This window comes from Equus caballus, chromosome 10 (genome assembly GCF_041296265.1).
Source record: "Equus caballus isolate H_3958 breed thoroughbred chromosome 10, TB-T2T, whole genome shotgun sequence".
In the NCBI taxonomy this organism is placed as follows: Eukaryota; Metazoa; Chordata; class Mammalia; order Perissodactyla; family Equidae; genus Equus; species Equus caballus.
The window spans coordinates 84,973,717-84,994,303 of NC_091693.1; the positions used below are offsets into that span (position 1 = coordinate 84,973,717).

Genomic DNA, 20,587 nt, shown 5'->3' on the forward strand with positions numbered 1-20,587 from the left:
CTCAGGGCCAATCTTCCTCACCAAAAACAAAAAAAACCACACCCCCCCCCCCCCGTCTCAAAACAACAGCATTGTTAAAAAAAAAAAAAAAAGAATTCTGTTGTTTAAAGCCCCCAGTCTGTGATACTATGTTATGGCAGCCCTAGCAAACTAATATAAGTGAACAGTGGAATCTCGCCAGGAACAAGCAATAATTCCACACAGAGAAAAATAGTGTCCTGGAGAAGACGAAAACCAAATCTGCTGAGAGTTAGCTCTGGCCACACATACACGCAAATTACCAAAATGAATACTTCCTTTCAGGCTACAACATCTGTTCTTCTAGTTGTTTACCAATTTTCTTAAAGACTCATGTGCACTTACTTTAAATTTGTGTAATTAAAGGGGTAGGCTGTGTGTTGGAGCAGGAAGGAGACTCTGCAGCACCCTGGGGTGACGGGCTGCTCCAGCTGTTGCTCCAGCTGAAGCCTTGGCCAGTCACCTCTCCAACCCATAAACATGGTGCTTCTAGAATCTTCCATGGGACCCAAAGTGTTACTCAGCTGACTCTGGACTTGATTCATCACCGTCCTTTATCCTCCCTTCCAGTTCATAATGCCTCCCACTCCCACCTCCCGAGTCAGTGTGTGTGTGCGTGTGTGCATGTGCATGTGTGTGTGTGCATGTGTGTGCATGCGTGTGTAGGCTTACATCACTACTGAAGTTGTGCAAAGGGAGAAGCTGCATTGCTAATGGCTACAAAGCACACCTGCTCCAGGAGCACAGGGAGAGAAATGACGATGGCGTGCCTGCCCGGAACAGCAGAATTTTCCAGGGTGAAACGCAAAGCACAGAAGAAGTCATGTTTAAGGCCCTCTTTAACTCTAAAATGTTACGTTTCTGCTCATAATTGTGGGAATATTCATTCTGCTTTGTTTCTGTCCCTACCGGGTTTGCAGGGAGAATGAATAAGGAGGATGGCAGGTTAGGAAACCAGGAGACATTCTTGTTTGTGTGGTTGGAAGGGGAGTGGGGAACTGACTCCCCAAACACACTTGCAGGCTGCTCACACCGAGCGCCGTGACGCGGGGCACGGAGGATGTGGCCGCACACCCGTGGCTGCCCTTGAACTTTCCGGGACGCTGTCCTCAGAGAACGGGGGTTGGGCTGCCACAGCCTGGCCTCGTTGGGGAGCTCTGGTTTATGTCCGCTCACGATGCTGGGGCGATCTGAGCGGTGAAGAAGCAAGCTGTCCTGAGAGTTCCTTTCTAGACATGTTTAGACCCAGAAAAAAGGCTGAATACCCAACAAAACATAAAATGGCTGATTTTTTCAGCCATAGTAGCTTTCTGAAGCAGTTTCTCAGCTGAGCTGAAAAGGGAGCATGAAGCCTGAGGATTTATTTCCAAACACACACACACACCCCATGCCTGCAATTTATTTATAAACATGCAGACGTGATGACACATCTCTTTCTGAGAAGCCTCGAGTCCTCTTCTCATGCTTAGAACTGAAAGACAAGCTGAAGTTATTTTGAGCTTAAACACTTTGTTTTTTCATAGAATAACAACCTTTCCATTTGACTCCATTGATCAAAAAGGCAAACGGTTATTAAACAGCGATTACTGATAATCTAAGCCAGGAGGGAAAAGGATCTAGAATTACTAAACATTAAAAAAATACAAATCACGTTTTCAAAATAAATCAATGATAGAAGCAGAGACCTGGAATCCTCAAAGTCACTGAGAGCTGCTGGGACCGAGCCTTACGGTGAATTCAGACAGGCGGGATCCCACAAACCCAGACCCCCGAGCGCGCACTGCAGCGCCACAGACACACCCCCGACACCAACAGGTCACTGGGTGAGTCCCCTTGCGTCTGGGGACAATTTTGTCTATTTATGCAAAGACAACAGGAGGTCTGAAGCGCACATTTCAAACACTGAATTGTTAACCCTGTAAAATCACCCCACGAGTGCGGAACTGCTGCCACCCTACGTCGAGGGCAAAAGCGTGCAGCGACCGGCGGCTGCGCGAGGCACGTTGTCCGCGTGGACGCGCGGCGCTGCCTCTAGGATGCGCTGCGTCACTGCGGGGCTGGGGGCGCTTGTCACGCAGGCAGCTGGCAAATCAGAGAAGCTGAACTCTGGAGGCCTCCAGTTCTCATGTGAGAATGAGGAATTTGGATCGGTTGGGTGTTTCCTAAGCCATGAGCCCTACACATAGGATTCTATGGGTAAGTTTAGGAAAATTTCGGCTTAATGAGTTAAATAGGATTCTTTACTTCTATATTTCTCAGATTTCGTATATTAATGATCTTGTGACTCCCTCGAAAATGGAGATAAAGTAAGTGATGCTTTTCAAAGATGCCTGAACACAGGGAAGTGGTGAACCAGCGGGTCTAATTGTCCGCGATTCTGGGAAGAGAAGGAGGCTGTGAGATGTAGGAGCAGGGTAAGAGAGAGATGCTCAGCTCTGCCCCCAGAACCCCCTCCACGCATTCCCGGGAAGGGAGGAAGCTTCCCGAGAAGGGCCCCTTCCAGGACTAGTGGCAACGTCAGGGGTTATAATTTTGCGAAAACAAATGACACCAGCACTTTCTAATTAAGGCGAAAGTCGTGTTCAGATGGAGTATGCGCTGACCTGTGATGTGCTGGCTTAGGTGCTGAAAAGTTAGTTCCACCCCCTCCAAATTCTTCAGCCGCTCACAGTGAATCCAGTCATGGTCTTTGTGTCGCGTTAAAATGCAAATATCCCAGGAGAGAGAGACCCTTAAACCTAATACATCCTAAATGTGTACGAAGCTGAAGCTGTCAGATCCTTTTCTGAGGGAAGGTTTTGATTAAAAAAAAAAAAAAGACAGACAGAAAATGTGAATATAGGCTGTCGCAGAGGAAAGGCAGCAGAAAGAGGATTGTAGACACGGTGTGAAGGTCTCAGATTTTACTTGGTGGACTGTCTTAGGCTGACTTCCTCAGAAGCAGAGCCTGAGACAGGGGTTCTGGTGGAAGAGGTTTGTTGAGGGATTGCTCTGGGGGGAAAGAGGGTTGGGAAAGCAAGATCTGACAGGAGAAGAGAGCTAAGCAAAAATAAATTCTGCTGTTCCCTGGCTTCAGCCTGCCCCCCAGGGATGCTCTGGGCCACAACTGCCCCTGGAGTTAGTCTGACCCTGAAGCAGAGGCCAGCATCTTGTACCGAAGTACAAGATGTGCATGGTGGTCTATGTACAAGGCAGTCATTGGTTGCCAGCTGTTCCATCCTCCAACCCTGGGGTAGGGCATAACCTTCCAGACCAGGAGACTCCCATTTAGCTGAGGGTGCTGTGCTAGCAAAGGGGACAGGTGTGAACCACAAGAAGCCTACGTCACGGCAGCTGGGCGACGGGGGCTGCAGCCAGATGACGGGATCTGGGCGTGAGCTGTACCCACAGCACGCATGTTCAGAACTGGCTCTGTCTGCCTAACAAAATTTCAAGGAACTGGAACAGCTTATGAAATTCCTCCTGTTCCTCCTTCCCTTGGAGTCCTCGGGTTGATTAAAAGCCGTCTCTGGTGATGCGAGTCTGACATTTCCTTGGGGGAATTTTAACAATACTCTAAGCTCTTCTCTCAGTTCCAGTAATTATGAGGGTTAAAGGAATAGTGATGTTTTCCCGTCTGTAGAGATTATTTTCCTTTCTTTCTATCAAAAGGATTTTTTAAAGGTCACTTGACATGCCCATATCCTTTTGAGCGATGCTGAAGTTCTATGATGCAAATAAATAAATAAATAAATAAAAATAAAAAGGAGGAAGGATTTATCTTTTGAAAAGAAAAAGCTAGTTTCATGGCATTCATCTTCTCACAAATTTGCCCACAGAAAAGTTAAAAAGAAATAGGAAAAGATAAAGAAAGAGAACTCTCTGCCTTTTGGATATTCTTTACCATAAAGCAATTCTAGATCTATTTCAAGGAGATTTCAAGGTAATCTTTTGTAGTTCTTAGTATAAAGTAAGAGTGGTGTGCTTCTTATTGCAAAGGGAATTTAATTAATTTTCCTAATAATTATTATTTTGCTGTAAAGTCTTTTCTTTGTGTGCCTTGGAGAACTGTTAAAGGCTTAGGTTTTCTCTTTGAAAAGCCTCCATTTCCCTTTTCTAAGTATTTCTCAAATAATGGGAGAAATTCTGCTTCTTCCATTTCCTGATTTCTGCTGGTGTTTGGCAAGCTTATTTAGGTGTTCTCGGCATCCTGGGCTGTCCATAAAGTGACATTTCTTGTCCTCCTGGAAATGCTTCAGGGAAAGGTCTGTGAATGTTTCTGGAAGATCTTATCAGAGGCCGTCTGCTCTCTGGAAGCCCAGGCACAGAGCCAGGAATCTTAGCAAAGTCTGGGTCAGTAAGAAGGCGAAGACACTCCTCACGTGTCTCTGTTGAGAGAGTTTGTCCCTTGCCCTCATCAGACTGTACGATCTTTTGTCAAAAGGGAATTTTCTTTTATTCTCCAAGAGCCTTGCTCAAAGAGGCACTTAAAGTGAATTACAAACCTCCACGCCTTCCTGCCTGCTGGTCAGACTATATTCCTTTTGATGGCGTGTGTGTGTGTGTGTGTGTGTGTGTGTGTGGTGCGGGGAGAGGGGATGGGGGTGGTGTGGAGGGTGGGGTGCCTTGTGGCCAAACTGCTATCTTTTGCTTCTCTGTGTCTTATTTTCAAAATCTGTGCCTTTAATTTTCCAGGCTTTGGCTCAATATTCAAGGTTTAGCCCTTGGAATTCCACCCCACCCCCCCCCCCAAAAAAAACCTCCTATTTTCTCTCTCAAAAAAAGCCTGATTTATGTAAATAAATAGTACTACGGCTTCCAAGCAATGGGTCTGCTGTGAATTTTCACAATCCATGCGGCAGTGCATTTGACGTCAGACCCTCTCCCCTGGAAAGCAGTGTACGTCCAAGCATTCTAGTGAGGCCAGCTGCAGCTAGAAGGTGGAATTGTGCAAGCAAAAACAGGGAACAGCAGCTTCCTGACATAGCCAAACACTGACCCCAGTACATTAGTACCTCTTTGTAGGATTAAACTGAATGCCATGGATAGAGCTAAATGTTTCCGGCAGGTGTGGAGAGCCAGAAGCCATCCTTGCCAGCTAGCTGCACATCCAGGCCTGTCAAGAAGACTACACAAACGGTGACTTCCTTCTTACATGTCAGAGAGAAAACGGGGGTCCTCAGCTACAATTGCCACCAATTTTCTTCTAAACTCCGTTAGCACCCATTCTTTCCTTTTCCCCTCCTGCCTCAGAAGATGAACAGTTCCTCCTCCATTTCATGCCAATCCTGGAAAATGTCTAATTACCAGGACATGGGGTAAATGTCCTCTCTTGTGTGACTCCTTGGCTGATTCAGCATCTGTCACATCTGTTGGTCCCCATCTGCGAGCCTCTGTTCTGGCGCTGCTTTCCCTGCTCTGTATCTCTGGACACATCTCTCTCTTCCACTGGAGCGTGAGCTGCTCAAGCGTGGAGACTCTGCCTTATTTGTGTTCATCTTCAGAATGTGGCGCAGTGTTTGCCCACGGTACCTGCTCCTTAGGGTGTTGTAGAATAAGTAACAGAATGAGTCATCTGTTCCAAGGACATTCAAATCGAAGTGGTACAGAAATGTATGGGAGAAAGAAAATTTGTTGATGGGGGTATCTGTAAGAAAGCAACTGTAATGACCTGGTTGATAAGTAATGAGCCCCTGAATAGCCACAGTGGCAAGTAGAAAGGCTGTGATGCAGACTAGTAAGGAGGGCATGGAGTCAGAGAAGATTCCAGCTGTGGAAGCCATTGGCAAATCTTGATAGTGTTCATTCATTCATTCAGAGTATATAGTGTCACTTCTCATGCCAGGTACTCTTCTAGAGCCTGGGGACACCGAGAGAAACAAAACAAACAAACAATAAAGAAAGAAACTCAGTGGAAGAATCAGATTTCAGGGAGGAATAAAAGTTATACACTTAACTGTTTTTAGCTTATCAAGATTGGCAGGTAGTGCGCTGTTGGAAACGGAGTGATGGAGCTTTGGAGAGAGTTTAGATGTTTAGATAAATATTTGGGAATCATTTTGCAAAAGAAATAGTTAATTTAGGATTCCCAAGGGTAATGATTGCAGGAAGAATTAAGGAGAAGATAGAGTCTTGTGAAATTTTTGAAAAATAACTTTTGAAACATAAAGAAAAAAGTCCTACAAACATTTGGGCAAGAGGAACAGTGGTTACCTCTTTTGGGGGAGCACAGGCTAAGACGTATGAAGGCAGAAGCTGAGGGAGTCATCAGGAGTGGCCACAAATATTTTGATTTTCTCTTCCTTCTGGGGACATAATGGGATTACCTGTCCTTAACCCTCTTGGAATGAAGTGAGACTCTGTGACTTGTGCCACGGGAGGAGTGATGAAGTGGGCTTCTTGCTGAAATCCTAAGAGACAGAGCGTAGTTTGCCCACTCCCTTTCTCTCCTGTGTGCTCATTAAAGCACATACATAGGAGAAGCCCTCTGCTAGGCTGGATTCCTGAGTGACTACCTGCGTAGGGCCACTCTACTGACCTGTGACAGACATACAGCATGAGTGAAAAATAAATCTTTGTTGTTTAAGCCGCTAAGCTTTCAGGGTTGTTTGTTACTGCAGCAGAACCCAAACTATCCTGACTGATACTCTAAACTGTTCTAATCAAGAACAGACTATCTGTATACCACATGGTCCTTCAGGGTCACCGGTCCCTTCCATTTTATGGCCCTCCCATCCCCCCAGTGTGTTTCCTCATCCGCGTGGTTAGAGGTGGTTCACCAGCTCCACATCTGCATCCCAGCCCTAGGGGAGAGACAAAGGGCAATCAGTTTACTTGGAGGGAAGTGAAGTTAAAGTTGTGCACATCACTCCTCCTCATGTTCCATTCATGAGAATCTGGTCCCAAGGTCACACCAGGGAGCATGGGAGACTGGGAAGAGAAGTAACTAGCTGGGTGGTCCTGTGCCCTACTAAATCTGGAGGAGAGTAGGATGAGTTCTGTTACTAAAAAGAAGGAGAGAATGGCTACTGGGGATCATTTATAGTGTCTACTGCAGGGTACATAGCATGTCCAAAGGACTGAAGTAAACATAACGTAGTTATGGCTGAAGAATATAGTGAGACATGGAGAGTGCCTCAGAGGGAGAAAGCCAAATACCGTATGATCTCACTCATAAGTAGAAGATAAAAAGAATGACAAACAAACACATAGCAATGGAGATTGGATTGGTGGTTACCATGGGGGAAGGGGGGGACGGCCAAAGGGGTGATTAGGCTCACATGTGAGGGGATGGACTATAATTAGTTTTTGGGTGGTGAATATGATATAAACTACACAGAATTTGAAATATATATGATGTACATCTGAAAGCTATATAATGTTATAATCCAACATTACTGCACTTAAAAAAATAATAAAAAATTTTTTAAAAAAGAGACTGCAGAGGTAAATGGGGCCAAGACCAAGGAGGGTCTTCCAAGATTTATTTAAATGTAGTGGAAAGCCACTGAAGAGTTTTAAGTGGGTGTAACACAGACAGATTTTTATTTTAAAAGATTTTTCTGGGCCCAGCCCTGTGGCTGAGTGGTTAAGATCACACACTCTATTTCGGTGGCCCAGGGTTTTGCTGGTTCAGATACTGGGTGCCAACATAACACCACTCGTCAGGCCATGCTGAGGTGGCATCCCACATGCCACAACCAGAGGCACTCACAACTAGAATATACAACTATGTATTGGGTGGGAGGCTTTGGGAAGAAGAAGAAGGGAAAAAAAAGAAGATTGACAACAGATGTTAGCTGAGGTGCCAATCTAAAAAAAAAGATTCTCCTGGTTGTGGGAGGGAGGATGAATTGAAGAAGACCACACAGGATTAGTTTTGCAGGATCTAGGTGAGAGCTGGTGGTAACTTAGACTGGGGCAGGGGCCATGGAGGTAGGGAGATGAATTCCACAGTTAGGTAGAACACAGAAGCAAGAATAACGAAAATGTGGATGAGGGAGAAAGGAGCTGAGGGAAAGGGGAGAGTTAAAGATGTTCCTGTGTTTTTCTGGCTTTAGAATTGAGGTGGATAGTTCCATCATTTTCTGGGGGGAACATTCTGGCAGAGCAGGTTTCCTGGGGAAGAGATGAGTGTCATTTTGACCATATTGTGTTGAATGTGTCTGTGGGACATTCAAATGGAGACAGCTGGAGTTAGTTATACATCTCTGGGCTTGGGTTCAGGAGAGACATCTAGGATAAGTCTAAAGAACGGGGAATTGCTAGCATATGGATGAGAATTAAATCCAAGGAAGTGGATTGACATGACCCAGGGTAAGTGAGTTAGGAAGAAAAAGGGAGCTCTGAAGAATATCAACATGTAAGGGAAGGGAAGAGAAGGAGGAGCCAACTCTCATAATTGAGAAAAAAGTGCCATAAGGAAGGCAAAAAATCAGGAGCTATGTAGCTTCACGGATGCCGAAGGAAGCAAGAGTTCCAAGGAGAGAGTGAGAAAAGTATGAAAACTTGCTGAGAAGTAAAGCACATCAGTGCAGAAAGTGAAATTTAGATAAAATCTAGTCCATACGGCAAAGGCAGAAAGCAAAGGAAACTGCAAGTCAGTATAGAAAAATAGGAAGTATGCAACACAAGGATTGAAGTTAGATCTCATATGACAACAGTATCCTGAAAGGTATAGGATAAAGCAAAGATTTTCAGATTGTTTTAAAAATCCAAATGAAAATATATATTGTTTGTAGGATGCTTGGCAGAAACACAAGATCTCATTAACAGGTTTTGGTAGAATAAGAAAACATTGATTAGAAAACTTGAATAGCAAAATTAATAAATAAATATGGAATGGTTGATTCCACAAAGAAACCATTCCAGGTCCAGGAGTTCAGACACTGATTAAATTAGAAAGTCTGTAAGATAAAAAATGTTCTGAAAAAAATCATCAAAATGAACTCAAAACCAGATTTTTTTTAGGAAAACCTCAACAAATAATCAGCATAAAAGAAACTGAAAATATTTTTATAAAGATTTGAGGGTTGAAAGTCTCATCTGTTATGTCTTATAAGTTTAACAAATAGTTTATTTTCTTGCTACATAAATGAGTCCAGAGCATGGAAAAAACTGAAACAGTTTTCAAAATTAGAAGAAATAAATTGGGCCTTATCAAAATTAAAAACTTTTAGGGCTGGCCCAATGCTGCAGCAATTAAGTGCATGCATTCTGCTTTGGTGGCCTGGGATTCGCTGGTTCGGATCCCAGGCGTGGACCTTGGCACCGCTACTCAAGCCATGCTGTGGCAGATGTCCCACATATAAAGTAGAGGAAGATGACCATGAATGTTAGCTCAGGGCCAGTCTTCCTTAGCAAAAAGAGAAGGATTGACAGTGAATGTTAGCTCAGGGCTAATCTTCCTCAAAAAAAAAAAAAATTAAAAACTTTTGTGCATCAAAGGATATCATCAAGAAAGTAAAAAATGACCCACTGAATGGGAGAAAATATTTGCAAATCATATACCTGATAAAGCCTCAGTATCCGAAATATACAAAGAACTTTTACAACTTGATAACAAAAAGACAAATAACCTAATTTAAAAATGAACAAGGGGATTGAACAGACATTTCTCCAAAAAAGACATACAAATGGCCAGTAATCCCGTGAAAAGACTCAATGTCATTAGTCATTAGAAAAATGCAAATCAAAATCACAACGAGGCCCCAGCCTGGTGGTGTAGTAGTTAAGTTTGCATGCTCCACTTTGGTGGTCCAGGATTCACTGGTTCATATCCTGGGCACAGACCTACACATCGCTCATCAAGCCATGCTGTGGTGGCATCTCACATAGCAGAAGTAGAAGGACTTACAACTAGGATGTACAAGTATGTACTGTGGCTTTAGGGAGAAAAAAAAAAGAGGAAGATTGGCAATAGATGTTAGTTCAGGGCCAAACTTCCTCACTAAAAAGCATACCTTTAAAACACACACACACAAAAGCCACAATGAGACAACACTTCTCACCCACTAGGATGGTAAGAATTGCTGTTGTTCAAAACCACGAACTCAACTTTCACCTTAAGAAACTAGAAAAAAGAGCAAATTGAACGCAAATTAAACAGAAGAAAGGAAATAGTAACAATCAGAGCAGAAAAAGTGAAATAGAAGACAGAAAAGTAATATAGAAAATGAATGCAGCATAAAATTGGTACGCTGAAGAGATTAATAAAACTGATGTATCTCTAGATCGATTAATTAGAAAAGAGAGAGAGAGAGAAAAGACACAAATATCCAACATCAGGAATGAGAGAGGTGACATGACTACCATTCTGTGCATACTAAACGGAGAACAAGGGAATATTATGAAGAATCTTATGCCAATAAACTTGGCAACTTCTATGAAATGAATAAATCACTTGAAATACAGAAACTATCAAATATTATTCAAGAAAAAGTAGATAAACTATGTCTATCAAAAAAATTGAATTTGTAGTAAAATCTTAACCATGAGGACTCGGATGAAAGAAATCAAAGATCTAAATAAATGGAGAGATATTCCATGTTCATGGATAGGAAGGCTCGATATTATTAAGGTCTCAGTTCTTCCCAAATTGATCTATATGTTCAATGCAATTCAAATCAAAATCCCAAGTTATTTTGTGGACATTGACAAACTAATTCTAAAGTTTATCCAGAAAGGCAAAAGACCAGAATAGCCAACACGATATTGAAGAACAAACACAGAAGACTGATGCTACCTGACTTGAAAACTTGTTATAAAGCTACAGTATTCAACAAAATGTGGCATTGGCCAAATAATAGACAAATGGATCAATGGAACAGGATGGAGAGCACAGGAATGGACCCACATAAATACAGTCAACTGATCTTTGCCAAAGGAGCAAATTCAATGGAGAAAAGACAATCTTTTCAATAAATGGTGCTGGAATAACTGGACATCCACAGGCAAAAGAATGAATCTAGACTTTTCACAAAAATTAACTCAAATGGATCATAGATCTAAATGTAAATTACAAAGCTATAAAACTTCTGAAAGGTAACATTGGAGATACTCTAAATGATCTTGGATTTGACAATGAAGTTTTAGATACAACACCTAAAGCACAATCCATGAAAGAAAAAAATGTCAGACTTCATTAAAATTAAAAACTTCTGCTCTGTGATAAACACTGCTAAGAGGAGGAGAAGAAACGGTACAGACTGAGAGAAAATTTTTGCAACACACATAACTGATAAAAGACATATCAAAAACATAAAAAAAGAACTCTTAAATCTCGACAATAAGAAAACAAACAACCCAATTGAAAAATGGGCAAAAAAGATGAACAGACACTTCACCAAAGAAGATATAGAGATGGCAAATAAGCATAGGAGGATATGTTATGCATGTTATGGAAAGATGTTATTAAAATAAGCTCAATATCCTCTGTCAATGGGGAATTGCAAATTTAAAGAAAATAATAAGATACCACTATATATCTATTAGAATGGTTAAAATCCAAAACCACTATTGACAGTGTTCCAGAAAAAACATCTTACATTCTTAAAGAATGCTGACAGCAGCATTGTAATAGGAAAAAAACTGGAAATAACCAAAATGTCTGTCAGCAGAAGAATAGCTCAATATATTGAAGTGTATTCACACAATGGAATATTACAGAGCAGTTTAAACAAATGAATTATGGCCATAAGAAACAACAGGGACGAATCATAGAAACAAAGTTGAGTCAAAAAAGCAAGCAGTAGACTATTATATAGTGCATGAAACAATTTTCATAAAGCAAATGTAAACGATATATCATTTAGGGACGGATTCATATGTGAAAAATTTTTGAAACCCTAAGAGAAAACTAAATTCAAAACTAGCTAGTAGACTCTTCGGGGGCACGAGGTAGAAGGAGGTGAGGCCACAGGTGGGCACCATCATTGTGTGGCCGTGTCCCAGCTCTTAAGTTAGGTGGTGATTTCACTTTTTAAAAAATTATATTTCAGACCTTATAAGTTTTATACATTATTTTGTATGTATCAAGTATAACATACTTTAAACATTTTAAAAAGGGGCCTACACATAACCCAACACTGAGAAACACCGTCCCAGAGGACGTCCATGATTTTTATCTTTTAAAAAGTTCAAAATCAGTGTGAACAAGTCTCTCACATGCCATTAAAAATATCCCGAACAAAGTACTTTCAGAAGGCTAAATTTTTACTAATATAACTTCTTATTAGATACTTTTGGTACTTGTAAAATGTACTTTTAGTTAACCGAATGAGTTATATTCTCAAAACGTTAAAAGTCATTTTCCAAAAATTATAGCTTTTGCTTGGGAAACATTGAGCTTTTGGCTCTTATTTCTAATAGTACTAAAAATAGCGGGGCCAGGCTCTGTTAAGATAATTACTGTTGTGTGACAATGAATCATGTTGCCTGCACATAGAGGAACACTGATCGTTTTATTCTTTATGCATTTAGCTCATCTGAAAGTAATCTCACATCCCTTGGGTCCAGGGGCCAGAGCCAGCCCCTTATACTCCCAGTAAATATTGTTATCAGACCCACACGAAGAATGTTCCCACAGGCCCTGACACTTGTACTGATAAGGAACTAGTTCTCTATTAAAATCAATAAATAGCCAGGGTTCTATTTTGAATTCAAAGAGTTTTATTCATACTTGATACCAGCCTCAAAGGCTGAGTAGAGATCAACAAATCTGAACAACCCCACTCTCTTAGCAGATTTTTCCATGCGGTGCTACTAACAGGAGAAGAGCCACAGCTGTTAGCTTAAAAAGCCCAGATTTATTAAGAAAGAAATTGATGTAGACGTTCCCTGGAATGTCCAAAGTGTTATTGGTTAAAATATGGCACAGTGAAGGTTTACCTTTTAATTTTAAAAAAGAGGTTAGATTATACTATGTGTCCAAGCAAATAATGGCATCAGAAAGGGCATGCATGTTCCTGAACAGGTCCAGAGGCAGGCAATACTTCCTACATACTTACTTTTTCTAGAGGTTTTCATAAAACCTTGGGAGAATTTCTGACTCTAGTCAGAAACAATTCCTAGATTTTTAAAAATACTTTTCAGCATTTCATGACTTTTAGACAATAAACACATTGGTCAAATGCCATTTCCATTTTAATTCAACCTCCCTCAGCTGAGTGAGCATGGGATTTTGACCTGAAAAAAAGCTGAAAGTATTTTACAAACTTTGAATGTGTGAAAAGTGGCAGAGCAAAAACCACGTTCATTCTCGACACGATGGAGGCTGGCGCTTTACAGGTGGCTTTCTATGGGCTTGGCATGAGGCTGAGCACCTTGCGTACTTCTCTCACTCGTCCTCAGATCACTGTGAGGTTGGTGTTATTATTATCTCCATTTTACAGATGAAGTTTAGAGCGTTAGAGTTTGAAAAATTACACCACTGAATCCGGAGTCTGGCCACTTCACCACTCCTATAAATGAACAAACACAAAATGTAAATCTTAGCAAGATGGTGGATCTACAGGAGCTACAGAGAAAATTAGCGTCTATCAGTCCTATTAGTAGCATAGTTGGCTCCTTCCAAGGAGATCAGAGGAACAGTTTGGAAGATTTGGCATCCTCATCCTGTTCTCCTCCAGGTTTCCTCTCTACCTCTGACTGTGAGTTATCAGTTGTTTCCCGGCTCCTTATGGGGCACTACCCAGTGCTCACCAATCAATACCATCCCCTCATCAATGTAGCTATTGGTCCACCAAACAACTCAACAAACACACATTGAATTCCCACTCTAGATGTAGCATAAGCAGATGAACAAGGCAGGATGCCTGTCTAGTCGGGAGAGAAGGTGTTAGGGAAGTGGTGCATTCAAACATCCTCCATCGGTGGGGCAGCGCTCCCTCTCTCCTGAACTCGCTTAGTGCTCACTTTGGGCTCATATATGCCTTGTGACATACACCTTGTGACATACGCCTTGTGAAATATCTTGAAGTATTTACGTTTTCAAGTGTGTGTATCTTTTATTCTCTTAGATGCTGTAAACTCCTTCATGATCAAGCAAGGTGATGCCTTACTCCAGGGGATGCTGGAGCAAAGCTGAGCATCTTCACAGACCTGACTAGTGTGGCATTGTATTTGCAGATATTTATAGTGAAGTCTAGAAATGAAAAGAATTTTCTATAAGAGTTTAAAAAGTACCAACTTTTTTTTTCTGCTTTTTCTCTCCAAATCCCCCCAGTACATAGTAGTATATTTTAGTTGTGGGTCCTTCTAGTTGTGGTATGCGGGACGCCACCTCAACATGGTCTAATGAGCGGGGCCATGTCCACGCCCAGGATCCCAACCAGCGAAACCCTGAACAGCCAAAGTGGAGCATGTGAAATCAACCACTAGGCCAGGGGCCAGCCCCCCCAACTTTTGACACTTGTAATGCTTGAAAGAACTCTATGCGACCAAAAGACAGCTACAAATCTAAAATATTACATTTAAAACAGAAAACTACATCAATTTGCACTAAATTATAAACCCTAACTAATGTAGTAATTTTACTGTATGTGAGAGAATGACCTTTTTGGATGTTTTTGTTTCAAGGATTACTAGAATTATTTATGTGATACTTTATAAACACGATGAGTATAAAAATTTTCACTATTAGACACAACTAGAAATTCCAGATCCTTAGCAATCAACATTTCCATTTCTACAAAACTGTGCTAAGGAAATAATCAAATATGGGCACAAAAACTTAAGAATAAGCATGTTCAACATAGCATTATTTATAGAATACTAAAAAGCTTTGGGATAAAAATAAAATAACCAGCAAGAGGAGAATGGACTATTAGGCAGACATATAAAATGTTTTCATGAAATAGTTAATAATATGGAAAAATATTAATGTTAAGTTAAAAAGAAAAGATAAGGACTAGCAGACGACCACGGTAATATTATTCTGTGATAACCAAGCCCCTGCCACCATGGATGCCTTCCAGTAGCCATATTTGTTTTCTGTGACCCTGACCCACTACCCAGTGAATTTAGGATTAGGATTGACATTGAAAGATACTCGTCTCGGCTGGCCCCACACATGTAGCTGTGTGCACATAGAGTTGGGGGTGGGGGAGGGACAGAGGGAGAGAGAGGCTAGTAGATGCCTGGATTCCTGATGGCTTCAAGTGCTGTATCCAGGCCCTCAGTGGCACCACTTCAATTCTTTCCCTTTCCACTTAAGCTGGTGCCATTGCATTGAAAAAATTACTCACATTACAACTGGGTAAGCAAAGAAAATGTAGATACTTTTCATCTTGAAAAAAATCTGATCTTCCTTACAAGCTCCCCTGGGTAGTGGGAACATTGTGTTTTAGGTATATCCAGTAAATGCAGTGTAATCCAATGACTTAGAGCCTCTGCAGGTAACTCATTTCCCATGGATGACTGAGTATTTTGTATTTTAGATTAGCTCCCCCTCACTGCTCTTTTCCAAAATGGTGTCTGGGAATTTAGAGGGCTTACATCAATTCAGTGTCCTTCTGGCATCCATTGCTGAAACATGGCACCAGCATAGCTGGAGGTCTGTTCCTTCATGGTTTAGCTAGCCTGGTAAGCCCTGCTTACTGACCCATCACTTCCTCAGCTTTACTCTTGCTGTGGGCCCCTGAAATTTGGCTGTATCTTCTATTCTAGCAGTACATTTCCCAGCTTCAGGGTCTCTTTGTCCTAAAGATGGTAATCTCCTCCAGCAAATGTCTAGCCAAATGCTGACTCATTTTTGAACACCTTTGGGGTATTCGGGAGATTCTGAGATCCCATCCACGCCATATAGAAACTGAGGATGGCTTGGAAGAGCCAAATTGAAGCACACTGTTTGTCTATCTTGGTGGTGGAGGCTACATTTCCAAATGGGAAGTGGGCAATGGCCCCTTCCCTTCACAGCCCCTCTCTGCCTCCTCCTTCTGGGACCTTGGCCAGAGATGAGGCACAACATCATGTCTAACCATGGATTTGTTTCTCTTTTTCTTTCTTCCTCTTCTTACAAGCCACCAGAATCAGAAGGGATGGGCTTTCTTCCCTTCATCTTTCTTAACATTCTCCTACATCATATGCTCCACCTTCCAGTGGTCATACTCAACCTGCTCCCTTCCCTGGGGCTGTGGTAGCTGATGAGGTGGAGATGGGGGAGAAATCAGCCTCCCAGTAAGGGAGGTGTCAGGATTGGAAGATACCTATCAAATGAATGATGTAGATTCTTATTGCTGGGAAACTAAAAGACCAAGACAGCAGGATACATGACTTCATGCAGAAGATTATTCTAGATCTGTAAAAACACACATTCAAAGGCTCTTTTGACCACTATCTCTGCTTTTTTTAGATTTGAAGTGTGTGACTGTGCTCCTTGTTAACTGAGAGTCTTTGTTATAGAAAGTTCAGCTAAAAAGACTGCAAGGTTAAGCTTCATGCTTTGAATGTACATTTATTCTTCTGAGACCCCCATGTGTCCGTCTTGGCTACGGTTTCTGCCAATGTTTTCTTGTAATTACTTGACTCCTGTAGATTAGATACTGACCTCAGCTTCTTCACTGAAGAGAGACAACAGATTCAGAAAGGTTCCCTGAAAGGTCTTTGTAGCCACGTTGCCTGGTGATTCTACAAAGGCTGAAGCTGGGGGAAAGTGGGAGGAAGGAGGAAACTGTCTTTCCGTACTCGCTTTCATCTTCTCCACAAAGCTTTTCCTGAAGCAGTCTGATCCATCTTCCTCTAGCTCACAAGAACTTGAAATGCTTTTCTTGCTCTCTCTTCCTGATCCTGTCACATTAGGCAAGTTATTTAACCCCTCATGCATAAAACCATGGTTATAACAGTGCATACTTCAAAGGGATTTGAAGGTTTGACCAGAAAGAGAAAAGCTTTCAAGATCCTGAGGGATTCTGGGCACCCCCAGGTCACTGTGTGGCCAGGGCTTCCTGCCTGAACTGCCAACTGGACCCGGTAAGAGTTCTCCACCTCACCTTCTTCATGAGTGCCTCCCCAGATCAGGAGGTCAAGTACAGTGAGATGAAAAGGGCTAAAATGGATTGATCAGTGTCTTGTGAAGCCTAAGTGTTGGGAAAAGAGACATGGTGTGGATTGGGATACCAAAGTTGGGATCCTGCTTGGGATTCTCACTAGCTCCACGAGCTTGGGGCAGCTCACGTGGCCTCTCTGAGCCTTAGTTTCCGGCTAAGTGCAAGCTGTAAATCTGCTCTTCCTGGGAAGATCGCTGGAAGTGAACAGACGGTTTTCAGAAAAAACAAAACAAAAGCCTGAATGGTGAATAAACATGTGCACTTATAAGTAAGGAAATGCACATTAAAACAACAAGGTATGCCTCAGATTGGCAAAGATTTTGAGGTATGACAATATTGAATATTGGTCAAAATATCGAGAAATAGGAGTTGCATTGATATAATTCCTATGGAGATAAATTTGTTTATATTGAGTAAATTTGAAAATGTATTCACCTGACCACTGAATCATCCCACTTCGTGTGTACTCTAGAAAGTTCTTTTGCATATGAGCACAAGGAAACATGCACAAGGATATTTATTTGAGTACTTCTCATAACAATAAAAATTTGAAACCCAAAATATATATCAAAGAGGAATAGATAATTAAATATTCATGCAACTGAATACTACATAGCAGTTAAAAGGAATGAATAAGATTATATATATTATACTTATAATATATTTCATTTTGACATGGATAAATTTTAAAAGCCTAATGTTATTGTCCAGTTATATGTATCCATTACTATTTATATAAATTAGAAATATTCTTTCACACAAAACACTGTGTTTAGATATATATATATTAGGCTGCTAATATACATAAAAATGAAGTGGTAATGGTAATGGTTGCCTCCAGGGGGAAGGAGGGAAATGAGACTAGAAATGAGGGTAAAGGAGATTTCAACTATTTGTGATGTTTTATTCTTTTAATAAGAAAGAAAAGCAAATGCGATCAAATGTTAATAATTCTGTACTTGACTGTATTTTTAATTTTCTTAAAATAAAGATTATCATTATTCTTGACTAATACTTGTAGTCATCATTACTGTGACTTCAAACAGATTTATTAAAGAGAAACAATGCAAGTGAACCCAGCATTTACATAATTAATCTGTGAAAGCAATTTAAGTTTGATTTCTAAGGCTTCCTACTGTCCGATTGTCAGGAAGGAGACACAAGGAGAAAGGCTCCGGCAGAGAAGGGAGCCATGGTAGGTATCCCATGATGTAAAGAAGACGTTTAGGACACACCTTCCCCAGGGCATCTTTTATAGACTTAAAACTGCTTATTTTGTTTCTTTGTGACATCTTTCCCTTCCTCCTTCTCTGTCAAGACCACTTTGGATGCTCATGTTAAACTGATCCCATCTGTATAAAAACGTTGAAGTTGGGAGGGATGGGCCAAGATTGGCCTTGGCATCCCTCACATCCCTGGACGTCGACTGAGCAGCACCACAACCCGCCCTGCCTGCCCCAGCTAAACAAACCTCGTATTTGTTTTCTTATCAGGCTTTCAGTGATCCGTGGTTTGCAAGGTTGTCATCCATTCTACGAACAGAGTATCAACAGCGTGTGAACATGGCAGCACTGAAATGTGACATTCAATCAGAGAAACACTGAGGCCAAGTCCAAGAAATCCCCCAGCCCTTCCAACAGGTCAGTCATCACCCTTATCAGGCCATGTGGTTTCTTCCCGAAGTGAATTTTCAACCGAGGCTGTCTGTTATCTCATTAATGAATCAAGGAAAGGGCATTAAAAGAGGAAGAGAAGATGTTTTGAGACATGTCAAGTTCCTGAACTTTCTCCTTTCGGTTGCAGTGATAGGAACTCAGGGATGGAGGAGTTTGGGAGAGGGCAATCTGAAGTCACTGGGGCAACTACAATGACATAGACTTCTACACCTCACAGAAATCCCTGAGGTCACTATCCAAACTGACCAGGGCCCAAAGGGCAGTATGGGAAAAAACTGATCCCAGATCTGAAAGAAAGTGGATATGAGATGACAAAGGATCCAAATGGATATTTAAAATTGTAGCAATGGTTTCTGTGTTAAGCCTTCCTTTCTTGAGTTACTCATTGATCCAGTCTTAGGCTACATCACGATTTAACTCAGCAGTTTTCCCTTATTTGTCTGAGATACTTACAAGCATGAATCTCACACGGAAAAACACTACGGTATTTCACAGTTGCTGCATCCATCGGTGTTGATGGCTTGGATTTTATTGGTTGCATCCCTGGCATGCTAGCTGTAACTATGCTCATTGCTCTTAAGAATGAATACTGGAATGTGTGTGACAATATCATGAGATAACTTTGAATTTGTTAGAACTCATATTTAGAAGAAATCATTATCCAAAGCTGGTGTTTTCTAATTTGTAACACATTATCCAAAGCTGGTATTTTATAATGTGTAAGACATTATTGGTGTCAGAGTCACAATCGATCATGATAAACAAGTTTCCATCAATAGGAGATGTCTGAAACCTGATGATTTAGATTTCTGGTTGCCAACTTCAGGTTTTGAGGTAATTGAGGAGAATTTCAAAAGGTCAAAAGAATAACTTCACAAAGACTTGTTCTAAACTACATCCTAGAAAGAAAATATTGCTGCTAACTTGACAAAGAAATAGTACTTTAATACATAATATTTTTACAACATAAAAAGCTAGATGGTCTGATGAGAAACACTCTAAGCTTCTCAATACATAATTGAGGAAAAATTTCAGAGAAGACATAAGAATGAACTAGAATTAGTAAACAATGTGGGAAAACATTAACCTTGCTAATAATACAAAAAATGCACATTAAAATAATAAAGAGCTAACACTTTACAGTCTTAGAATTAACAAAAAGCTAAAAGATTTTTAAAAAATTAAAAGATAATTCCCTGTGCTCAGGTGAGTGCCTCAAAATTATCATTTTCATAGATTACTTGAACCAGTATAAATAGATAACAACATTTGGGATAGCAATTTGGCAAATAAATATCTAGAGCCTCAAAAATACTCATAACTTTAGGCTCAGTCATTAGTCTGCATAAAGCCATATGCATGCAGATGTTTATCATAATATAACTTATTACAGTAAAAATTAGGAACGTATGATAATTAAAAATTGGTAATAGCCAATTTGGATTTGTTAAGTGATCTTTAGTACACTTCTAAGATGGTCTACAATTTAGTCACTAAAATGATATATATTTAAGACTAGGTGGTTAAATAAAAATCATAATAAAATAATATTCAGCACACAAACCAGATTCACCTGTGGATACACAAAATTGCAACATTTTAGATCAAAAGCAATAAAAACTTAGGCATAGAATTAACAATGAAAGAAAACATCTGAAAAAATAAAAGTTAGCCCAAACTGCAAAGGTAAAAACTCTGCCATTGGTCAGGCTGGTATAACAGACACAGATCAAGATCAAGGCGGCTGCTAAGTTGATGGGAAACGTTTCTCCCAAGGCCCTGCTGCAGCTATAAAGTGTTGTCACGGTCCCCTTCATTGAGGGGCTCCTACTCTCTCACTCACCGAAAAATCTTGTTTTCTAACACCTA

At 40.9% G+C, this 20,587-nt stretch overlaps 1 long non-coding RNA gene across 1 annotated transcript in view; it reads left to right on the plus strand.

Moving 5' to 3' along the window:
• Nucleotides 1-1,957: 1,957 nt before the first annotated feature.
• LOC138915851 (uncharacterized) overlaps nucleotides 1,958-20,587 on the plus strand; it is a 37,816-nt gene continuing 19,186 nt past the window's right edge. Inside the window, exons 1-2 of the long non-coding RNA XR_011422215.1 lie at nucleotides 1,958-2,214; nucleotides 18,536-18,682. This is a non-coding gene — a long non-coding RNA (uncharacterized lncRNA). The remainder of the gene's footprint in view (nucleotides 2,215-18,535; nucleotides 18,683-20,587) is intronic.